The sequence below is a fragment of the Bubalus kerabau genome, chromosome 14 (genome assembly GCF_029407905.1).
Source record: "Bubalus kerabau isolate K-KA32 ecotype Philippines breed swamp buffalo chromosome 14, PCC_UOA_SB_1v2, whole genome shotgun sequence".
NCBI classification, from domain to species: domain Eukaryota; kingdom Metazoa; phylum Chordata; class Mammalia; order Artiodactyla; family Bovidae; genus Bubalus; species Bubalus kerabau.
This window is the reverse complement of record NC_073637.1, coordinates 52,773,510-52,785,812: the sequence shown is the minus strand read 5'-3', so window position 1 is coordinate 52,785,812 and position 12,303 is coordinate 52,773,510. Positions and strand designations below refer to the sequence as shown.

General features: G+C 34.0%; 1 long non-coding RNA gene across 18 annotated transcripts in view; it reads left to right on the top strand.

Annotated features, from left to right (window-relative positions):
• LOC129626936 (uncharacterized) overlaps positions 1-12,303 on the top strand; it is a 151,229-nt gene that overhangs the window by 2,388 nt on the left and 136,538 nt on the right. For 4 of the 18 annotated variants that reach the window (XR_008702293.1, XR_008702300.1, XR_008702294.1 and 1 more), the window contains exon 2: positions 8,402-8,560. The exons of the other annotated variants lie outside the window; for them this stretch is intronic. This is a non-coding gene — a long non-coding RNA (uncharacterized LOC129626936). The remainder of the gene's footprint in view (positions 1-8,401; positions 8,561-12,303) is intronic. 18 annotated transcript variants of the gene reach the window in all.

Sequence of the window (12,303 nt, the reverse complement as noted above, 5' to 3'; positions counted from 1 at the left end):
TGATCGAACACTGATATCAGTGGCACCTAAATGCAATCACCATATCTGTTTAAAGTTGGATCTTATAAAGACCGGTTACTCTCTAGAGTTCTAATCCAAGTCCATAAAATACACAGACCCAATCTGTGGTTTTTATTGACTCTTAAGTATATTTGTGTTGGACATACTTAGCAGCTGGCATTACTTTAAACATCGATTACCTGGACTTAGAACCATGATAGAAGAGGCCTTGAAATTACCTATTCCTGGCTGAACAGGAAAATCAGAGGCAATAAAAGACCTTGAGTAGAACTGCGGGTATTAATGCTGTTCTCAAAAACAGAAAGAAGATATAGTAGACTTTATCCCATTTCAATTTATCCCTTTGACCCCTTCAAAACTCAGATGAATTGCAGCTAATGACACTGGACTATGTAATCTTAGCAAGTGGTTGCCTCCATCACAGTCATTGTGCTTAATGTGGCAAATTTACTAGAAGGAATCAATATATGGCCTCTGGCATGCTGTATGCCTTATTGATTTAGAAAATATGTAAGTAAGAGAATCAAATGTAGTTAACTGTTACATGAGAAGAACAGCAGTAGCATAGAGGTGTCTACCACTATAGGAGAACTGAAGTGTGGGATGCTAAATTTGGGGAATTTGTGAATGCCATATGGAAATCCAATCTCACCATTTCTATGTGATATAACATTATATTGGAGACCCTATTCAGCACAAATTGGAAAGAAAGTAGTTAAACAGCCTTTATTCAAAGAAAATAAAATCATATACATGGAAGATCTAAGGAATCTACAGAAAGATCTGTAGGAAGCAGATTTATCAAAGTCAATGGATACAGTAATATTTAGAAATCATTTGTGTTTTTATATACTAGAAATACACAATTGAGTAATGAAATAAAAAAGCAATGCCAATGGATAAAACATAAAAATATTGAATATATAAGAATACATTTAGCAAAATATGTGAAGGACCAATACAAGGAACACTATAAAACTTAGCAAAAAGAAGTTAAAGAGAAAGTAGAGAGTGGAGTTATGCATGTGAATTGGATAACACAATAATTTTAAGTTATTTTCTGCAATTAATCTTTACAGTTCAAAATTTCAATTAAAATAGGATTTTTTCATCAAAATTGACAAGTTGGTACAAAATTTATACAGCCATGCTTTGGACCTAGAGTAGCCAAAATGATTAGAAAAAATAACAAATTTTGTACTTACACTACCTTAATTTATGTTCCAACTCAAATGTTTGTCAACACCTGAACTGATAAACATTAAGGTGTATCGGTAAAAAAAAAAAAAGTTAATGAAGAACAACAAATACTGATACACCTGACAACAGAGATAAATCTCAAAAATATCCTTACATAAAGAAGTCAAATGTAAATTTGCACATACTGTATTCATTTAAATTAAGTTGTTGATATTTAAAATCTTTGAAAAAATAGAATATAAGGATAGAAAGGAAAAGAGTGGTTTCCTAGTGACTGACTAAAATGAGATGCAAGAAATATTTGGAGGAATGGAAATGTGTACATGAGTATACATTTGTGATAATTCCTTAAGCTATATACTGAAATCACTATTAGTCTATGTAAGTCATACCTCAAAGTTTATGTATAATAAATGGCTTAACAATTGAAATTTTACAAAACTCAAGTAGGAAACAGAATCATTCATTAATTGGGTTTTTTGAAATAATGGAAAAAGTTGACAAATGGGTATTATGAAAGTTACTTATGATACTTGAAATCCATTTGAAATATTAACTATTGTTAACTTTCATCTGAAAATGATTTAGCACTTTCAATTTCCTTTTCCTACTATTGAAATCCCAAACCATCCAATCATGTTTTATATAGAGACACATTCTCCCTTTTCCAGTGAATAATATTTTATAAAAATAGAAATAAATACAGTGAAGTAGAATAAAGAATGCCTCAACTTTTAGTTATATATATTCTTAAATTTGTTAGACAACTTAATGGCTATTTAAGTTACAACTTATGTAACTTAAAAATGATTAATTAAAATAACTTATTTTAATTTATTCTTATACAAAGTATGAAGTTAATTAATTATTAGGTGGTGCAAACCAGAGTGTAGGCAAATATGTGTCACAGTATGAAAACTTAACAAAATTCTAAAGCTTGCAAATTGAATGAGATATTAATAAAGTATACCTATAAAGATGAAATATAATACATTATATTGTACCTTGCGTAAAGAAAAGTTGTTGAAATCATAGCATAGGATTGTCAAATTGCAATACAGAACAAGCATTGACAATCAGATTATCTCCTCCAGCACAACATGAAACTAGATAGAGTTCACTTTTATCTATTCCACAACAATCAGGTGGACCAGGAAAATCATTTGATGGATTGCTTATTGCCATGCCTTTAGAGTTTGTCTGTAACAGGCTTGTTTCCTAAATGTTAGTTCAGTTTGGTGTTCTGCCAGTAAATCCTTTTTTTGGCTTAAACTGGTTAAATTAGCTTTCTGGCAGGTGCACTTGCACATCTCTTTACTAGATTACAGAATATTTAGGAAGCAGAAAACACAATTATATTTATCAGCTTATTCCCGATGCTACAGTATAGGCCTAGTGACTAATGCATGGCTTAAACTCAATAAATGTTTGATGGATATACACATAAACGAATATAAGGACAGTATGCTGCTGCTAAGTTGCTTCAGTCGTGTCCGACTCTGTGCGACCCCATAGATGGCAGCCCACCAGGCTCCCCTATCCCTGGGATTCTCTAGGCAAGAACACTGGAGTGGGTTGCCATTTCCTTCTCCAATGCATGAAAGTGAAAAGTCAAAGTGAAGTCGCTCAGTCGTGTGCGACTCTTCCCAACCCCATGGACTGCAGCCTACCAGGCTCCTTTGTCCATGGGATTTTCCAGGCAGGAGTACTGGAGTGGGGTGCCATCGCCTTCTCCATAAGGACAGTATACATGGTATATTTTTGTGAAACGGTAAATGGTACTGTGTGGTTGTATTGTGAATACATTAAAAGGAATAATGAGATATAAAAATTGGAATTGTTGGTAATAATCACTGCGTAGACAGATTTAAAAAGCCAGATTGAGTTTGTGTTTGATTTGTTGGCAATGTAATAGTAATGAATTAATTACTGTTTTAAAATAAATACATGAGAAGTAGTATATAGTATAAGTTTGAGATATATTTTATGGGGAAAATGACAGTTTTGGTTTTGGTTACTGTTTTTCAATCACTTGTCTCAACGCATTGGTGAGGGTGATACATTTGTTAAAAAGATAAAGAGGCAAGAGTTGAACTAACACACTTGAAAATATATAGTCAAAATCAAGTATATTGTTTGGAATAAGCAACAAGGAAATCATAGAATATTTATGGGTTTTCCATTGTCTATGTATAACAAGGAAAAAAAATCTATTGCTTTTGATGAGAAGTAAAAAGAAACAGAACTAGAATAAGTGTCATTCTGAATTAGGTGTTTGGTCATATCACTCCTTCAAAACATAGTATTTAGTGTTTTACCAACAAATGCATAATTCAATTCAATTGTCATGACATTGCAAACTCATTTCCTTGAATTCTCACATACTCACCTATTTCCCAGTCCTACAAAACCCATGAGCTTCTAGCAATCAACTTTTTCAGTTTTCTTAAACTGTTTTGATAGATGGGACTATTCAGACTCATTATTTCATGAGTTTCCTGTTCAATTTCATCTAGAATGTTCAGTGTATGGGGATAGATCTGTTCACAGTATTTCCTTGCTGTTCTTTAATGGCTGTGTGATCAGTAGTGATGTTCCCTTTTTTGTTTCTGAATTCCACCTGACTTGTGAATTATTTAGGGATTGTTGATACTTATGCATTTTACAACTTTGTTAGTGATTTCTAGTTTAAATCTATTTAGTCTGAGAACAAACTTTGTGTGATTTCTTTTTTTTTTTCCATTTCTTGGATTTTATTTCCTGCTTGCATTGAGCATCGATTTCAGTCAAAAGTGGTCTGTTCAGCTCATGCCCTTCCTTGGCCACGTGTATGACTTTCTGAAGCCCTGAGTATATACGGGCAGGCACTTTTGGATGCCTTAATGGCATAAAGAAACTCTCTCCTAAGCTTTTCCTCCCAGGCTGCAGGCTCCTCGCGTGCGTCACAACTGTCGTCTTTCTCCCCAGGTAACCTTGGGCATTTTGCTTGCCTAACAATGTTTTTGAACAATTTTGCTACTTTTCCACCCTGGTGAGTTCCAAATTAGGAAAGTCAGAGATGTGTTTCTGGCCTCATTCTTGAGGCTATTTCCCAGACAATTTAGAGGAGACAAACCCAATAATCTATAAAAAGGACTGCTCTGCTCCCTCTAGAACCAGTTACTAGGGTCACACAGTTACTAGGCAACACAAACTGTTTAAGATTGCTGCCAAACCATGTAGAGGTAAGGAACATGGAAAAGTTAAAAATACCGCAAAATGTTCCTACCGTTTTTAAGTTACTTTTTTTTTTTGAATCGTCATGTGCATGGTTACTGTAAAACCTTGACTGTTTTCCAGAGTTTTGAATAAATTGGTTCATTTAAAGTGACTATTGATATGTTTGGAATAGAATCTACAATTTCTTTAGTTGTTTTCTATTTCATTTGTTTTTTAGCATATATATATATATGTGTGTGTGTGTGTGTGTATATATATATATATGATGCCTCCATCTAATCTAATTCTCTATACTTTATAATTCAGTTTTAATTCTGTTTTGAAAAATTCTAAGTTTTAGTGCTTGCCTTAAAGTTAGTAGTATGCATCTCAAAATATTCTAATTATATTTACAAAATGATGTGTCATTTCATGTGTAAAGACTTTCTAATGTACTTTCCCAGTTCCTTTCTCTTATTCCTGTTACCATTATTATTATACATTTCATTTCTAAATGTTATAAAAACAGTGCACTGTTACTATCTTATGATTTAAACAACTATATTTGGATAATTTAAGAAAAATGCTTTATTTTTCACTATTTCTAACTTTGTAGATCTGAGTTTCTAATCTATGTCCTATTATTTCCTGATCATTTATTGTATCAACTGGAAATCAATTTTTAATTTTTGTCTGAGAAAGTATTTGTTCTTTCGTTAAGTATATTTTCTTCTGAAATGAGTTATAATTGAGTTACACTAAACTGCACACATTTAAAGTGTGCAATTGGATTAAGTTTTATATATGTTGGTACTTATGAAAACATCACCACATTCTTAAGTTTCTTAATTTTATAGTTTTCATTTCTCTTTTGCATTTTACTTGCACTTTATTTTTAGAAGAAATCAAGTTGTTTACTGTGCAGTTTCTCACATTTTGTCTTTTGCTGACTACAGGTGCTATTGTGGTAGTTAACATACTGCTTTTGTTTTTTGTATTCCCTTAAATTGGTACTTGAAACTAGATGTTCTGTTGGATTCAGTCTTAACTTTTTTGAGGAAGTGGACAAGGCTGCTATATAGATGGATTGTCCTCTTCTAATAGTAGTTTATGTAGTGAAGTTTCGCCAAGAGTTGACATTCTCAATATCTGATGAATGTTTATTCTAAGTATATATTTCTGGAAGAATAACATTTTTATTTCAGATGAATAAAATTATTATTTCAGAATTTTTTTAGTTGTCACCCCATTTTCTACTGGTTTGCTTAGTTTTTGCTGAGGGGGTCTGTTGTAATTTTGGCCATTTTTTTCTCTATAGGAAATGTGTCCATTTTCCTCTTTTGATTTTCAATATTTTCTCTTTGTGCTTTTCAGTAGTTGAAATATAAGACATCTGTGCGTTTTCATGGTCTCATTTTATATAAGGGACTTGAACGTTTGAAGATTTTGGTATCCAGGGGCATGCTGTAACCATACCTTGTGGGCAGTGAGGGGTGACTGTATACAGAGATGCTTTTTTAGTTTTGCTTGGCTGTGTGCGTGTATTTTATAATATTTGGATCTGTGTTTTTTGTACCTGTAACAAATTTTGAAAAAATTCATCTTCTTCTACAAATATGTATTTTGCCCTATTGTCTTTCTTCAATTAAATGTGTATTTGATATTTTCATGTTATTCCACAACTGTTAGATGCTCCATAATGCTTTTATGTTTTTCACTTTTCCTCTCAGTTTGGGTAATATCTATTGACTTCAAGTTCTCTGATTTTTTTTCCTTATCTGTATCATCTACTGATTCTTCATCTCATCTTTGTTACTGTGTTTTCTTTAATTCTAGCATCTCCATTTGATTTTTTCTCATACCTTTTCTTTCTCTGCTGAAACTACCTATCTGATCATTCATGTTATCCACTATTTTTTCCCCACTAAAAGCTTTAATAAGTCAAACATATTTACATAAAATTTACTGTCTAATAGTTGCACTTCCCAGGTGGCACAGTGGTAAATAATCTACCTGCTAATACAGGAGACACAAGAGATGCAGGTTTGATCCCTGGGTGAGGAAGATCCCCTGGAATCAGTTCAGTCGCTCAGTCGTGTCCGACTCTTTGCGATCCCATGAATCACAGCATGCCAGGCCTCCCTGTCCATCACCAACTCCCATAGTTCACTCAGACTCACGTCCATTGAGTCAGTGATGCTATCCAGCCATCTCATCCTCTGTCGTCCCCTTCTCCTCTTGCCCCCAATCCCTCCCAGCATCAGAGTCTTTTCCAATAAGTCAACTCTTCACATGAGGTGGCCAAAGTTCTGGAGTTTCAGCTTTAGCATCATTCCTTCCAAAGAAATCCCAGGGCTGATCTCCTTCAGAATGGACTGATTGGATCTCCTTGCAGTCCAAGGGACTCTTAAGAGTCTTCTCCAACACCACAGTTCGAAAGCATCAATTCTTTGGCGCTCAGCCTTCTTCACAGTCCGACTCTCACATCCGTACATGACTACTGGAAAAACCATAGCCTTGACTAGACAAACCATTGCTGGCAAAGTAATGTCTCTGCTTTTGAATATGCTATCTAGGTTGGTCATAACTTTCCTTCCAAGGAGTAAGCGTCTTTTAATTTTATGGCTGCAGTCACCATCTGCAGTGATTTTGGATCCCCAAAAAATAAAGTCTGACACTGTTTCCACTGTTTCCCCATCTATTTCCCATGAAATGATGGGACTGGATGCCATGATCTTAGTTTTCTGAATGTTGAGCTTTAAGCCAACTTTTTCAATCTCCACTTTCACTTTCATCAAGAGGCTTTTTATTCCCCTGGAATAGGAAATGCAAAACCCACTCCAGTATTCTTGCCTGGAAAATTCCACAGACAGAGGATCCTGGCAGGGTACAGTCCATGGGGTCTCAAAGAGTTGGACATGACTGAACAACGTGCATGTCTAATAGTTACAACATCTTTATAATAGTTGAAGCTAGCTACAGTGATTACTTTGTCCCTTGAGACCGTTAAATCTTTTTGCATCTTTGTTGAAAATTGGGCGTGTTGTGTAGGATGCTAGATACTGAGATAAATGATTTTTAAAAGTTATCTCTCAAAGTCTTCATTGTGTGGGTTTATGTTAATCTAGTCAGGTGCTGGGCTGATTTTGAACTTCTGGTTTCTAAAGTGCACCAAAGACTTCAAGTGGTAAGTTTTCTACTGGCAACTTGTGTTTAAGGAGTAGTCTAAATTTGCTAGAGAATTTTTCTGAGGTCTGATGTTTTTGGCTTTAGGTCTGTCAATCTGCTTGATTTAGAGTCTTTTGTGAACCTTAGGGAAATGTCTGTCTTTTGTATTCCCAGTTGTGCTATACTATTATTTGTACTTGATTCTTTTAGCATGACAGAAGGAGACACAATGGGGTGTTATTTGATTGGACTGATTAAGCCTCCTTCTTAGGCAGGCACTGTGAACTTGATTCTTGGAAATGTGGTGTTTACAGATATTGCCACCTCTGTCTAAATGTAACGTTAAGCCTAGCATGTATTCCTGTCCATTCCTGATGTGTAGTTTTCTTTTTGTCTTTTATTTCCACTTTTCAAGAAGCAGTTTTTAACTCTTCTTGCAGGCTAAGGGTTTTGTAACAAAGGGAAGATAAGAAGATGAGTCTGGGTAAGGGATCAGCAGTGTGTCTGCTGCTGTGGAAACTGTCAGGATTTATTTTTTTTTTTTTAATTTGACCTTGTTGGAGTCTGCTAGGGTTCCAGAAGGAAAAGCCCACAAATGGGCATCATCTTAATATGTCTTCATCACATATGGGCTTTACCATCTCAAGCTAGCCCACACTTGAGCCTTAGCAATGGCAATGGCAACCCACTCCAGTACTCTTGCCTGGAAACTCCCATGGATGGAGGAGCCTGGTAGGCTGCAGTCCATGGGGTCGCAAAGAGTCAGGCACGACTGAGCGACTTCACTTTCACTTTTTACTTTCATGCATTGGAGAAGGAAATGGCAACCCACTCCAGCGTTCTTGCCTGGAGATTCCCAAGGACAGAGGAGGCTGCCATCTACGGGGTCACACAGAGTCAGACACAACTGAAGCGACTTAGCAAGCTGACTCATTTTACTGGTTTATATGGCATTTGGCAACTTTTGTTCCAGGTAAGCAAAAGTATAAATCCAGTTTCTGTCTTCTGTTACCTGTTTCTCTTTAGATTTGGAGTTAGTTGTTTGCCTTGCAATTTCAATTTCCTAATGTAAATTAGTTGTAGACTTCAGTTGTTATTCCTGAGTGTAGAAATGCTACTCTCCAGCTCCCAATATCTCTGAAACTAAAATTATCCTATGGAACTATTTTGAACATAAATTTTATAGGAAGCTGTGTATAGAGTGGAAAATGCTTATATTTTAGAATCCACATAGTTGATTCATGTACCAACTCTTCACTTTACATGTACCGGTATCTCTGTATAGATAATGACCTCTGATCAACACCAAGAACAAACTGATACTAACCTTGTAGAGCTATTATGAGACTTAAATGACTATGAGGAATATGAAAAGTCTAGGGCAAATAAAGCATTTATTAATTTTTTTGTTATTTTTTTAATTATTAAGTTTAATTGGAGTGTAGTTGACTTGAAATATTGTGTTAGTTTCAGGTGTACAGAATAGTAATTCAATTATACATAAACATATATCCATTCTTTTTAGATTCTTTTCCCACATACAGAATACTGAGTAGAATTCCATGTGTTACAGAGTAGGTCATTGTTGTATATCTATTTTATGTATAGTAGTGTGTATACCAATCACAAACTCCCAGTTTATCACCACCCACCCCGCCCCACACACACACACACATTTCTCCTTTGGTAACAAGTTTGTTTTAGAAATCTGTAAGTCGATTTTCTATTTTGTAAATAAGTTTACTAATACAATTTAAAAAATTAGATTCCGCTTGTAAGTAATATCATACAGTATTAGTCTTTGTCTGACTTACTTCACTGAGTATGATCATTTCTAGGGCCATCAATGTTGCTGCAGATAACATTTCATTCTTTTTTTTATGGTGAATAGTATTCCATTGTATATATGTACCACATCTTCTTTATCCATTCCTTCCTTGGTGGATATCCAGGTTCCTTCTGTGTCTTGGTTGTTGTAAATAGTGCTGAGGTGAACATTGGGGTGCATGTGTCTTTTCAAATTATGGTTTTTTCTGGGTGTGTACCCAGAGTGATACTGCTAGATCATATAGTAGTACTATTAGTTTCTTTCTCTTGCTGTGTCAAAATTTTAGCTTTTAATTGTTTGTTTCTGTGTGACCTAATGAAATACTGAATTCTCTGAAAGTAAGATGCTTGTTTATTTAGATTAGACACATCAACTCCTTACTTAGAGCTTGGAACATAATTTTTTGCCAAAAAAAAAAAAATGTTCTATTTATCCAGATGTGTCTAAAGGTAAGTAGTCCTGGTGCTTAGAAAAAGGTTTACCAGATGTATCTTAGGTATTAAAAGCTTCTACAAAAGGACTATAACATTAAATGGTCAGGAAAATCATGCCCAGAGGGGTGAACCATCTCTCAGAAGCAATGCTTCCTAACTGCAGACTTATTGTAGACAACACAGGTTTTGCTGTAAGATAACCATGATTTTGATCTTGATCTCTCTAAGCTGTATGAATGGATCCTTATTAGTTAGCCACTCTACGGTTTTGATTTCTCTCGTCCATAGCTCACAGAATTTTGAGAATTGGAAATAACTTATGGAAAGTTTTTGGCACATAGTAATGCTTAATAAATATGTCATTCTTCATTTTTACTTGAAATCTCATTCTGAGGGAATCATATTCTTTAAGTAGAAAGGATTTTTCATGATTTTTTTAAGTGCTCTATGTATAAAAGAAACCCTATTTTCAGAATGTAGGAAAAGATACATGTATTGACCCATAGAAATTTGGTTCTGTGTAGAATGTGAATTGTTTTAAAATCATGTTTCCTATGCTGGGCTTCCTTTGTGGCTCAGCTGGTAAAGAATCCTCCTGCAATACCGTAAACCTGGGTTCAATCCCTGGGTTGAGAAGATCCTCTGGAGAAGGGAAAGGCTAAGCACTCCAGTATTCTGGTCTGGAGAATTCCATGGACTGTGTAGTCCATGGGGTCACAAAGAGTTGGACATGACTGAGCGACTTTTACTCACACTTCCTATGCTGATAGTCAGGATGCTAAAACAGTTATGCTGAAAAATGTGTAACTGTCAATTTTGAAGACATAAATATGTCCATGTCCTATCTGTAAATTTCAAAGAAAAATAAATGTTAGACTTAATATACAATAGCTGAAAGTCTATACCAAATGGTCTTTCCAGGTCCACTATCTAAAGGTTTGATGTTTAATAGATGTGAAAAAATTTCAAAAGATGCACTTTTTAAAAATGGGAGGGGAATAGGAAAGAAGAAATTTTCTGATATTGTGGAATATTTATAGCCACAGACTATAAAGGGACCCCAGAGAATATTATGCTGCTTTACTCCATGCCATCAGAAAGAAAAAATATTAGCATTTCTGAGGCAAATGTATTTCTATTATGTAATAAAAGATACTAATTTTTCCAATGTCTGTCAGTTAAGATATTATTAAAATTTTTGTTGTTTTAGGTTGATAATACACTTCTTTTTGGATCTTTCACAGTGTTTTCTCATCATTAAAATATTTCTTTAGATATATCATAAATTCCAAAATTTTATTTTGGTGTTATATTCAAAGTAATTTATTAAAACTTATTTTAAAAAAAACAACTTGTTAGTCATGCTTTTTGAACTTCTAGTTCCTTAACAGTTTTGTTTTTTTTTTTATGTATGGTGAACCATTTACATTTGAAAAATAAATAAAAACATTTATCTATCTAGACAAGAAGAAAATTTATAGTGAATGTTAATTGCTTAAATATTTATAGTTGGCAGATTGCTTTCTCTTTTACTCTAGGTAATTCTTACAACATTTCTGAAGGTAGAAAAATAACTTACAAGATTACATGATTGAAAAATGAAAGAACCATAACTCATTCTGGGGGTGGATTCAGATCAAAAATTACACACTAAATATATCTGTTATACCTCCCATAACCCCTTCCATTTTTTCGTGTCATTTTAAAGTTTGCAATTTAATCAAACCTGCATAGATGACAAATATTTTACTATTGACTCAACTTTGATATTCAAAATTTTGGTCACTATAGTTTTTCTTTGCTGCTAACATTGCTACATATTCCTGCATATTATTATTTTATTCCCAAATCATCAAGGTATTACAAATAAAAAATCTGATCTCTGAAATATTTGAACAAAATTTTGTTGATAAAGCTTTTGGTTTTATTAAACACTGATTCATATAAACATGAATCATTATGTTATCAACTTTAACAAGGAATTCTAGCTATATAAAATCCTTTGGCTAGTTTTGAATACAAAATTTGTATTTTGTAATTTGCAGCCCATAAATCTGGACCTTCCTTCCCACTTTACCTCAGTTTCTTCCCTCCCTTCATCTTTTTACTTTTGTGTCAAACAACACAGTTTTCATGATTTTATGAAATATAACTTGTCTAGAATAGGAACCTCATGCATAAATCACATATCACATCAGTAGAGGATATGTCATGTTATCTGTAATGAGAAATAAATTCTGTGAGAAGAAAATTGTAGTGTGTAAGTGAAAAATTTTACATCTTATATAAATACTCCTTTTGAAAGGTATTTTTCCATTTACTGTAACCATTGCTGAAATTAAAATTCAATTAGTTTCTGACTTCCTTGGAAAATAATGAAGTAGGGCTGACTTGATTTCTTTCACAAACCTTCAAACATGGACACTTATGACAGTTAAAGAACCAGTATAGAAT